The sequence below is a fragment of the Moschus berezovskii genome, chromosome 11 (assembly GCF_049115385.1).
Source record: "Moschus berezovskii isolate FMDL1 chromosome 11, NW_MosBer_1.0, whole genome shotgun sequence".
In the NCBI taxonomy this organism is placed as follows: domain Eukaryota; kingdom Metazoa; phylum Chordata; class Mammalia; order Artiodactyla; family Moschidae; genus Moschus; species Moschus berezovskii.
The window spans coordinates 106450314-106462943 of NC_142470.1; positions in this window are offsets into that span (position 1 = coordinate 106450314).

Sequence of the window (12630 nt, forward strand, 5' to 3'; positions counted from 1 at the left end):
AGCGCACACCATGGTGACAGCTCAGGGCTCCCTGGAAGGAGCAGCCCACCTGGCCTTTTTATTATTATTACTGGGAAGAGTACACACGTCTTCTCAGGAGCTGGGAATGTGTTCTTTTCTCCTCTCACTTCATTTCAGACCCTTAGTGAAAGGTGCTTTGCATAAAAAGCACCGTTTAGTCTCCGCGAGTGAAATGCAATGACATTCAGAGGCTGTTCGCCAAAGAGTTTACATCTTAGTCTAGGAGATGGACTCGTCCGTGGAAGGACAGAAGTAAGTGACTAATGGACAGCTGGGAAAGGGCCATGCCCAGAGGGGAGGCTGGTTCCTACCCCAGGGATGACGAGAGGCTTCCTGGACGAGGCAGCTTCATGTGAGGGGTTGTTGGAAGTGGGGTGGGGGGAACTCCCGCTGAGGGAAAGCAGGAGGAGAAACGACTGGCGGCCCGGATGTGGTGAAAGAAGAGGTCAGAAAGGCATGGGGGCCCATTGCAGGGGCCGAAAGCAGTGGGAAGCCCTGGAAGGATTTTGTGAAGAGAAAAGAGGGTTTATCTGAATGACTGGTGACTGAAGGAGGGTCAGCCTGGCAAGTGGGAGAATTTGAGCATGTTGAGGCCGGGACCCTGAGAGGCAGGGCCCCGGGGTAGGGAACACAGGAGCCCCAGTTCCTGCTGACCCATCCCAGCTAGAGGGCTGTGTGTGTGAGGTGAAGGGCAGGGAGACAACCCTGGGGAGAGCCTGTTGCATCTCGTGGGAGAGCAGTTTACTCAACTAGAGAGCCTTCAGCTGACGTCTTGCGCACAGGTATCTCGGCCACTAAGTGGGCCACACGCTTCTGTCCCACCAAGGCCCGCCGACCCAGCTGTCAGGAAGGCAGAGACCTGACCAGGGCATTGGATGCCCCTTGAGACTGTAGGCTCAGCCTTGAAACAGGAGAGTTCATAGAGGCAGAGACACTTAACATGGTCCTTGAAGAGTGGGTAGGCTTTCCTGAGAACGAGGCAGTCAGTGGAGAGGGACAGGGCTTTTAGGGAACAGCGAGCTGCTGCTCTGAGACACCCATGGAGGGGGTTGGTTAGTGACTGGACCCAGCCCATGTGGGTCTGGAATGTTAACCTTATTGTCAGAACATGGTTGCGAGATACAGAACTCTTAACACAGAGCCATCGTAATTAAATGGAATTTGTTGGCTCCATAACTGAAAGGTGACTTGGCTGGATGACCAGGTGGCTGGTGACTGTGTGTGTGTTAGTTGCTCAGTCATGTCCGACCCTCTGCAACCCCATAGACTGTAGTCTGCCAGGGATCCTCCAGACAAGACTACTGGAGTGGGTTGCCATTTCCTTCTCCAGGGGATCTTGCCGACCCAGGGATTGAACCTGGGTCTCCTGCATTGCAGGCAGATTCTTTACCATCTGAGCCACCAGGACTGGTGACGAGGGGACTCACACAATGACGTGAAGGCGTGATTTCTCTCCCTGCCTCTGCTCTGTGAGTGGGCTCAGGCGGTCTCCCTCCAACGACAGTGAAGATGGCAACCCCGGGTGCACACTAACCTCTTATTTAAAGACCAGGATGAGTCTCTTTTGCCCAACCAAGATCATGGCCCTTCCCCTCCACTGTGGCTGAGGGTTTGGAGCTCTATCCTATGGTCCGGATGGGGATGGTGACATCTGGGATCTTGGGTTCAGCAACGGCACCACAGTGTTGGTTGGGATGTATGAGGCCTACACCAGTGAAGAGACCCTTGCTGGCACTGGCCTACATGATGGAGATGAAATGCTCAGAATCACCCCCGACCCCTGGACCCCAGCCCTCCTGACTGGGACACTGCAACATGTGGCCACCGGCCAACTCTGCTCTCTTGCAGAAGTTCTGTGTGTCCCATCTTCTAACAGGGCTGAGCCTTGAAATCAGGCTGGCCCACACTCAAACAGGCAAGCGGCCTGGATAACCCTGGCTCTGTTCTCAGAAATTGTTATTTTTCCTTCTCTCTGATGCTCTGCCCTTTTCTTTCAGCTCCATTCCTGGGTCCACCTGGCTCCTGACTTTCCCAACTTTCTTCTTGTCTACTTTGAGCTCAGTGTTCTGCTTGAGTAGTGCTTGGCACCCCTGAAGACACATACAGCCTGCATGCATCCTGGCTGTTTGGGGGAACCGCCTACCTCACCCCAGTCCCACCACTACTTCTCCATCCTGAAGTCAGCCCAGTGGGATGGGGAGGGAGCAGGCTCCAGGGCACAGGCAAGGGGCTGACACCACATGCCACCAGCTGCGTGCATTTTTGCATGAATGACTCAGAACTCCTGAAATGCCATTCTGAAGGAATGATGCCTTCTTTGACACATGTTCAGCAGCCAATACACATGTCTGTATGGTGGGTTTCCATCCTCTAACCTGGGACCTACGTACCTCAGAAAGATGATGAGAAATGGGAGAGAGTCAAGGTAAGCATTCTACATGGGTGAAAGGCTGGGAGGAAAATAAACAGCTCTAGAAGAAAGGATGCAATAACAATCTGAAATGTGTGAGGAGATAGTTATCTTTGCCTCCTACTGCAGGGGGCGCTGGTTCCATCCCTGGTCAGGGAACTAAGACCCACATGCCACAGCTTGTAGCTAATTAAAAAAAAAAAAAAAAATAGATGTGGGACCTTAAAAGGGTTTTCCTGGTGGCTCAGACAGTTTAAGAATCTGTTTGCAGTGCAGGAGACGTGGGGTTTGATCCCTAGGTCAGGAAGATCCCCTGGAGGAGGGAATGGCAACCCATGCCAGTATTCTTGCCTGGAGAAGTCCATGGACAGAGCCTGGTGGGCTACAGTCCATGGGGTTGCACAGAGTCAGCACTGCCCTCTGGGACTCAGTTTCAGAACTGAGTAACTTTAATGTTCTTGTCATCCTAATCTCCAGCTTCCTCAGAAGGAGGTGCCACTTTCTATATCCACTCTGGGAGAATCAAGACAGAATGAGTTTGAATGTACTTTAAAAAAAAGTATATACATTTAGAAAAAAAACCTTTGTTTTGAAAAAAAAATATGTGTACTTGCTGAAAAGTTGCAAGGATGGGACAAGGAGTCCCCATATACCTTTCAGCTAGATGTACCAAATGGCAACATTCTTGTCATATTTAATTTTTATTAGGATAAAATTCACACACCTGACTTCCCAGGTGGCCCAGTGATAAAGAATCCACCTGCCATGCAAGAGACATGGGTTCAATCCCTGGGTCAGAGAGATCCCCTGGAGAAGGGGATGGCAACCCACTCCAGTATTCTTGCCTGGAGAATCCGATGGACAGAGGAGCCTGGCAGGCTAGTCTGTGGAGTCGCAAAGAGTCGGACACGACTGACGTGACTAAATGGCAACATAGTTCACATACCGTGAAATGCACCCTTGTGAACTATAATTCAGTACTTTTAAACATATTCACAAGGTTATGCAATCATCACTACTAATTCCAGAACATTTTTATCACCCCCCCAAAGAAACCTGTGGCTATCAGCAGTCACTTCCTATTCCTGTCCCTGCCCCAGTCCTTTACAACCACTGATCTATTTTCTGTCTAAATGGATTTGTCTGTTCTGGACATTTAGTGTAAATGGACTCTGTGTCCTTTTGTATCTGGTCGGGAAGATCCCCTGGAGAAGGAAATGGCAACCCACTCCAGTATGCTTATCTGGAGAATCCCATGGATGGCGGGACCTGGCAGGCTTACAGTCCACGGGGTGCAAAGGGTTGGACACGACTGAGCAATTTCACTCACTCACTCTATCACTGAGCATAATGTTTTCAAGGCTCATCCATGTTGTAACATATGTCAATCCTTCATTGACTTGTGTGGCGAATATCCCACCATAGTTACATACCACACTTTGTTTTTCCATCAATCAGGCAAGTGACACACGTTTCTGTTTTTTGTCTACCGTAAATAATGCTGCCATGAATATTTCTGTCCAAGCCTTGCTGTGAACATGTTCTCAGTCCTCCTGTATACATGCCTAAGAGAGGAACTGCTGGGTCACGGTGACACTCATGCTTAAGACTTTGGGGCACTGCCAGGCTGTTTTCTGAAGTAGCCACACCGTTTCATGCACCTATCAGCAGCATACGAGGTTTCTAACGTCTCCACATTCTCGCCAACACTTGTTTTTCCTTCTTCATGTTGAAGCCTCTTTTCTGATATTACCTAAGTTGAAAATTGGTCATGCAAGAAGGGAATTTACTGGCTGAGGACCAGGAAAATCAAGTAATGCAGTGAATTCGTGCTCCATGGGTGCCCTCTGGACCACCTCTCTCTCTCGGCTCCCCTCCTGGAAGCTGGCCCCGTTTCCCAGCCAGGCTTTTCCCTGATGGTGATACAGGAACCAGCTAGCTTCAGGCTTTCCTCCAAGGACCAAGTTCAGCTGAAGACACAGCAAGCTTTTCTTCCCTGCCGTTTACAAATGTCTCAGGGTTCATGCTTCAGGACCCAGGGTTCACACTCTTGGCCAGGAGGATTGGATGCCCTGACTGACTTGGTTGAGGGTCACTCGTCAAGCCCTGATGCTGGGAATAGAATCATACGGATGAAAGGAAGGAGGGGTAGGGAGGGGTGGTTCCATGAAAACAAAACCAAAGTATTTCACTAAGAGAAGGTGGGATGGAGGCTGAGCAGCTGAGACACAGTGGTTCCCAGAAATGGAGAGGATGCTGAACTGGTGAATATACATGCTGAACTTTCCCCTCCCCTGCGGGGTCAGGCTCCATTCCTTAGCACCCCTGACGGAGCCTTGTCCAAAATCCCCTTGAGCACCCTCATGATGTGGCCTTGTTATTGTTTGTTTCCACGTCTGCCTCAAGCTTTTCACTTCATTCGTCTTTGTTTCCCCAGCTGATCTCTAGTGTCTTCTCTGAGATCTTCTTAGCTGGGGAGGGAAAGGAAACAGGTGGCTACCCAAGTGATGGAAGGTCCTTCTAGAGATACAACAAAAAAATGCAGTGGGAATTCAGAGAAGGGCAAGATGACGGGGTCAGGAAAGCTGTACTAAGGTGTCTCTGCGGGTCTAAGAAATAAAGGAGTGGCCTACAGAGGCCAAAATATCTTCTTTATTACTGGTAGAGAGGCTGAGTTGGAGGATATGGTTTTAGGTTTGTTCGCTAAGTGGGCTATTAATACAGATCCCGTAGTGAGGCCGACTAACCCACTCAGTCATGGCAGCAGGAGACCCAGAGAAAGCCTCCCCTGACCGTTGAGCTCTAGAGGGGTAGAGCCTACATCAGCAAGAGCAGCGGGGTTCTGTACTGTGCAGGCAGCTCACTTCCAAGAGGAAGGAGGGGTGGAGCTGCCCGATGCACGACCAGTGCCCCCCTATACCCCACACCTCCACCAGAACGAGCAGCTTTATGGACTTTGAAAATTTGTCATTATTTTTTTGGCTGTGCTGTGCAGCATGTGGGATCTTAGTTCCCTGACTAGGGATCAAACTCACCCCCCTGCATTGGAAGCTTGGAGTCTTAACCACTGGACTGCCAGGGAAGTCCTCAGAATGGTCATCTTTTATTTTCCTTGAAAGTAAATAAAGGGGTGGAGACAGGACAGGAGTATGACCCCTAGTGGAGTTCCTTGCACATGGAAGCAAATAGGTAAGGTTTCCTAAGGTGGAAATGGCCTTATGGAAGGTGGTATTTCAGATGGTCTACTGATCACTGACCTAGAGCCAGACATCTTGGAATGTGAAGTCAAGGGGGCCTTAGAAAGCATCACTACTAACAAAGCTAGTGGAGGTGATGGAATTCCAGTTGAGCTATTTCAAGTCTTGAAAGATGATGCTGTGAAAGTGCTGCACTCAATATGCCAGCAGATTTGGAAAACTCAGCAGTGGCCACAGGACTGGAAAAGGTCAGTCTTCATTCCAATCCCAAAGAAAGGCAATGCCAAAGAATGCTCAAACTACCACACAATTGCACTAATCTCACACGCTAGTAAAGTCATGCTCAAAATTCTCCAAGCCAGGCTTCAGCAGTATGTAAACCGTGAACTCCCAGATGTTCAAGCAGGTTTTAGAAAAGGCAGAGGCACCAGAGATCAAATTGCCAACATCCGCTGGATCATGGAGAAAGCAAGAGAGTTCCAGAAAAACATCTATTTCTGCTTCATTGACTATGCCAAAGCCTTTGACTGTGTCGATCACAATAAACTGTGGAACATTCTGAAAGAGATGGGAATCCCAGACCACCTGACCTGCCTCTTGAGAAACCTGTATGCAGGTCAGGAAGCAACAGTTAGAACTGGACATGGAACAACAGACTGGTTCCAAATAGGAAAAGGTGTACGTCAAGGTTGTATATTGTCACCTTGCTTATTTAACTTCTATGCAGAGTACATCATGAGGAATGCTGGGCTGGAAGAAGCACAAGCTGGAATCAAGATTGCTGGGAGAAATATCAATAACCTCAGATATGCAGATGACACTACCCTTATGGCAGAAAGTGAAGAGGAACTCAAAAGCCTCTTGATGAAAGTGAAAGAGGAGAGTGAAAAGGTTGGCTTGAAGCTCAACATTCAGAAAACAAAGATCATGGCATCTGGTCCCATCACTTCATGGGAAATAGATGGAAAAACAGTGGAAACAGTGTCAGACTTTGTTTTTTTGGGCTCCAAAATCACTGCAGATGCTGATTGCAGCCATGAAATTAAAAGACGCTTGCTCCTTGGAAGGAAAGTTATGACCAACCTTGATAGTATATTAAAAAGCAGAGACATTACTTTGCCAACCAAGGTCCGTCTAGTCAAGGCAATGGTTTTTCCCGTGGTCATGTACGGATGTGAGAGTTGGACTGTGAAGAAAGCTGATCGCCAAAGAATCGATGCTTTTGAACTGTGGTGTTGGAGAAGACTCTTGAGAGTCCCTTATACTGCAAGGAGATCCAACCAGTCCATTCTAAAGGAGATCAATCCTGGATGTTCATTGGAGGGACCGATGCTAAAGCTGAAACTGCAATACTTTGGCCACCTCATGCGAAGAGTTGACTCACTGGAAAAGACTCTGATGCTGGGAAAGGTTGGGGGCGGGAGGAGAAGGGGACGACGGAGAATGAGATGGCTGGATGGCATCACCGACTCTGTGGACATGAGTTTGAGTGAACTCCGGGAGTTGGTGATGGACAGGGAGGCCTGGCGTGCTGTGATTCATGGGGTCGTGGAGAGTCGGACACGACTGAGCGACTCAACTGAACTTAACTGAACTGGCTTCCAAGCAGAAGGCATTGAAGAGGCTTCAGGCCAACACTCTTAGACACAGTTTCTTTCATATTTATTTACTTGGTTGCACCAGGCCCTCGTTGCAGCACACAGGATCTTTAACATGCAAACTCTTAGTTGCAGCATGTGGGCTGTAGTTCCCCAACCAGCGATCAAACCCTGGGCCCCCTGCACTGGGAGGGGAAAATCTCAGCCAGTGGCCCACTAGGGAAATTAAAATGCAGTTTCTAGTCACCTCTGTGTCTCATCGTCCTAAATGACTGCTTTCCTGCTTGCCTTCCAGCTGGGCTACTCAGGTATTGACTTGCTTGCACATGGTTGTGCATCTCTGGTCCTATCCCAGCCCTGCACTGCAATGAGCAGTCCGTTCCCAGGTGCAGCGGCCACTATAGTTGGGTTTCTTCCCGCTGTGAACTGGGCCAGGCTGAAGATGAGGGTAACCTGAGCTGAGCCAGAAAAGCACTGGTTGCTGGGAGGGAAGGCAGCAGGAGGAGTCATGTGCCACTTCACTCCGTGGGCTCCAGGCCCTCCAGCTGGGAAAAGGGGAGCAATTCTTGCCTCCACGAAGCAGGGAGGGCTTGTTCCCAGAGGCAGGCTTCCTGGAGGTTGCCTGAACATGACGCTCATCAGGGATTTTGATGTACTTCTGGGAAGAGTTGATCTGAGGTGTCTTTGGTCTTACAGTTCCATGTGCAGCCCCATCTTGATGACACAAAAAGATGCTTTCATGCACTGCTTTTAGGTTATGAATTAGGGGGAAATTGCCTGCTCTGAAAAGATTTCACATACTGATGAATAAGTGGGTGAATACTGTAAACACTTTCCATTCTAAATAATAGATGAATAGAGCTTTGGGTTACCTATCATTTTGAAGGGAAAGAGGTAATTACAGCTATCTTTTGGCCAGACAGTTGGAGCCCAGGGGTTGCATCAGATTCAAGCAAATGACTTTCCAAGTTCTTGGGGGAAAGGGACTAAAGCATACGCATCAAAGCTAACCCTAGGAACTTCCCTGGTGGTCCAGTGGCGAAGACTCCAAGTTCCCAATGCAGGGGGCTCGGGCTCCATACCTAGTCAGGGAATTAGACCCTATATGATACAATTAAGAGATCCTGCATGCTGCCATGAAGAGCGATGATCCCGCATGCTGCAAGTGAGACCTGGAACAGCCAAAAAAAAGCTAACTCTATTTCAACAACCTCAGATACGCAGATGACACCACTCTAATGGCAGAAAGCAAAGAGGAACTAAGAGCCTCTTGATGAGGGTGAAAGAGGAGAGTGAAAAATCTGGCTTAAAACTCAACATTCAGAAAACTAAGATAATGGCATCTGGTCCCATCACTGCATGGCAAACAGATGAGGGAAAAGTGACAGATTTTATTTTCTTCGGCTCCAAAGTCACTGCAGAGGGTGACTGCAGCCATGAAATTAAAAGACGCTTGCTCCCTGGAAGAAAAGCTATGACAAACCTGGACAGCAAAGTAAAAAGCAGAGACATCACTATGAGACAAAGGTCCTTCTAGTCAAAGCTACGGTTTTTCCAGTAGTCATGTATAGATATGAGAGTTGGACCATAAAGAAGGCTGAGTGCCAAAGAAGTGATGCTTTCCAATTGTGGTGCTGGAGAAGACTCTTGAGAGTCCCTTGGACAGCAAGGAGATCAAACCAGTCCATCCTAAAGGAAATAAACCCTGAATGTTCATTGGAAGGACTGATGCTGAAGCTAAAGCTCCAATCCTTTGACCACCTGATGTGAAGAGCCGACTCACTGGAAATGACCCTGATGCTGGGAAAGATTGAGGGCAGAAGGAGAAGGGGACGACAGTGGACAAGATGGTTGGATGGCATCATTGACTCAATGGACATGAGTTTGAGCAAGCTTCAGGAGATGGTGAAGGACAGGGAAGCCTGGTGTGCTACAGTCCATGGGGTCGCAGAGTCAGACACAACTCAGTGACTGAACAACAACCCTAATTCACTTAGAGTGGGTCCATTTAACTCAGGAACGCCTGTCCTCAGGTGTAATGCCTAAAAACTAAATTCTACGGACACCATCACTAAGCCAATAAATAGGTGCGCTCTGTCTCTGCCACATCCTGAAATTAGGATGGTGCCCAGTTTAGGACCTGAACCCTGCAGGCCCCATCCAGCCGTCCTTCCATGGTGTCCCTTAGCACACGCCCTTACACCCTGCTCTGTGCTTCCGTGGCTCTCTGTGCACCAAGACCAAACAGAAATACGGAGAAAGAGTTACGGGGAGAAGAAAAAAGTGGCTTTATTACTTTGCCAGGCAAAGGGGGGACACAGTAGGCTAGCACTTCAAGAACTGTGCTCCCTTCCCTGGTGAACAGGGAGAGGTTATACAGTCAGGTAGGGTATGTGATAGGGATCAAGGCAGTAACAGTCTCCCATTCTTCTGGAAGTTTCAAAAAGGTTGAGGTTGCTGACAAAATTAGGGTCTGTGCTAGGAAAGATTGAAGGCAAAAGGAGAAGAGGGTGGCAGAGGATGAGATGGTTAGATAGCATCGCTGACGCAATGGGCATGAATTTGAGCAAGCTCTGGGAGATAGTGAAGGACAGGGAAGCTTGGCATGGTGCAGTCCATGTGGGGTTATAAAGAGTTGGACATGACTTAGCAACTGAACACAACACAAGGTCTTAGGTGGGCCAGTCTGCTAATCTTGGTGAACCTCTCTGGTCCCTTTAATTTAGCCCCAGGTGGTTTTGTGACTGTTCCTCCCTTGATTAGCAAGTCTTGCCCTTTGGAACTCAGAGAAGGTCCTAGAAGCTGAAGGCCAAAAAAGCCTACTCACCCAGGAGCCCCACAGGGTCCAGCTTGGCATCACTTTCAAAAACAAACCACAACTGTAAAAGGAAGGAGAGGGGTGGTGTCTGGAAAAAGGAAGAGTTCAGGTCTCCTTCTCCAAAGTGAACTTGACAGTGTTTGTGTACTGAGGAGAAAGAGGCAACGAAGACGGGGGAAAATGGCTGGATTGGAGCGGCTCAGTTGGAGTTCCTGAGAACTCATTTTGGTAAACAGAAAACAAAAACAGGAACAACAACAAAAAAAAAACCAAAAAGGAACAAAAACAGATGTCCTCAGTTCAGTTCAGTCGCTCAGTCGTGTCCGACTCTCCGCGACCCCATGAATCACAGCACGCCAGGCCTCCCTGTCCATCACCAACTCCCGGAGCTCACTCAAACTCATGTCCACAGAGTCGGTGATGCCATCCAGCCATCTCATTCTCCGTCGTCCCCTTCTCCTCCCGCCCCCAACCTTTCCCAGCATCAGAGTCTTTCCCAGTGAGTCAACTCGTGGTATGAGGTGGCCAAAGTATTGCAGTTTCAGCCTTAGCATCAGTCCTTCCAATGAACACTCAGGATTGATCTCCTCTAGAATGGACTGGTTGGATCTCCTTGCAGTATAAGGGACTCTCAAGAGTCTTCTCCAGCACCACAGTTCAAAAGCATCGATTCTTCGGCGATCAGCTTTCTTCACAGTCCAACACTCACATCCATACGTGACCACGGGAAAAACCACAGCCTTGACTAGACGGACCTTAGTTGGCAAAGTAATTTCTCTGCTTTTTAATATACTATTTAGGTTGGTCATAACTTTCCTTCCAAGAAGTAAGCATCTTTTAATTTCATGGCTGCAATCAACATCTGCAGTGATTTTGGAGCCCCCCAAAATAAAGTCTGACACTGTTTCCACTGTTTTTCCATCTATTTCCCATGAAGTGATGGGACCAGATGCCATGATCTTTGTTTTCTGAATGTTGAGCTTCAAGCCAACCTTTTCACTCTCCTCTTTCACTTTCATCAAGAGGCTTTTGAAACGGTAACCCACTCCAGTATTCTTGCCTGGAGAATCACATGGACGGAGAAGCCTGGTAGGCTACAGTCCATGGGGTCGCAGAGAGTCGGACACGACTGAGCGACGGAACGGAACGGATGTTTCTTTAAATCAAAGGAAGCGGGAGAGTAGGAAAATTCAACCTTTCCCCTTTGTTGGACTGCACCTCACAGGCCTACAAGGCTTCTGTGCTTGCCCAGCTTCCAAACGGAAGAGCATGGGGTTAGCAACAGAGACATCAGAGGTTTAATGGATGCAGGAGCTTACACGTCTGAAGCAAGGGTCTGAAGCGATACCCCACCCTGTGAAGTGCAGGGCAGGCAGGACATGGTGGCAGGCTTGGCTGTTGCAGGGAAGGGGAGATGGCCAGTTGTAGGGGAACTGATTTCAGGTGGGCTCATTAGTGACCAGGGAAAACAGCAGAGGGACATGCCCTTCACCACCCCTTTGATAAGCTATCACTAGCTGGGGCCTGGGGCAAGTACCTAGAAGGGTATAGAAGGTCAGTCATGTGAGTAGGGTGTGGTGAGGCAGGTACAGGTCTCGCAGGCATGCACAGAGAGGTGAACCACCATCCTGAGTGGCCTGACCACACACCCTCACATCCAAGCCTGGCTCCACAAAGCATCAAATACCATTTTCTGTTATACACCGATTTCTCCTTATTTCAATGGAAAATAAACATCAGTAACAATCCCCAGAGGAGAAGGCAATGGCAAGCCACTCCAGTACTATTGCCTAGAAAATCCCATGGATGGAGGAGCCTGGTAGGCTGCAGTCCGTGGGGTCGGTAAGGGTCGGAAACGACTGAGCGACTTCGCTTTCACTTTTCACTTTCACATATTGGAGAAGGAAATGGCAACCCACTCCAGTGTTCTTGCCTGTAGAATCCCAGGGACGGGGGAGCCTGGTGGGCTTCTGTCTATGGGGTCACGCAGAGTTGGACACGACTGAGTGTCTTAGCAGCAGCAGCAGCAGCAACAATCTCCAGAGTAAAAGCAGACAGTCTGGATAGATCTGAATTTCAGCTCCCAGTAAAGCAATTTTTTTTCTTTTTGGAGATATATCTTTTATTAAGACCACATAAAACTGCTCACGTAGGTACATTGTGAAATTTCTAATGCACTCACTGCCTTGGAATGAGCAGTCTCTCACATGAAGCATTCCTTTTACAGTACTGTTAATATATAAGCTTAATATGAGTTTAAAAAATAAAACAATTTCGTTTAAGGTTTTCCTACTGGACAGCCAGCGTTTTCGTTTTAACGAGGTTGTGCACAGAGTAGTCATTTAACACTCTTCAAGATCATTTAGCCAGGCTGTTCTTGGGTAGTGCCAAGTAGGTTTTAGGAAACCTGTTTACCTTCTCACGCTGTCACCTTTGGGTCAAAGACAGGACAGCTACTACGCGACCGGGGCCATCTGTCCCAAGTAACTCCATTCTGCTGCCCTTTTACGAAAGGGCTACCTCATTTCCACACTGAGGTGGGTCACCTGCCCAAGCCGCTCTCGACAGTGTCCTAGGCTCTAAGTA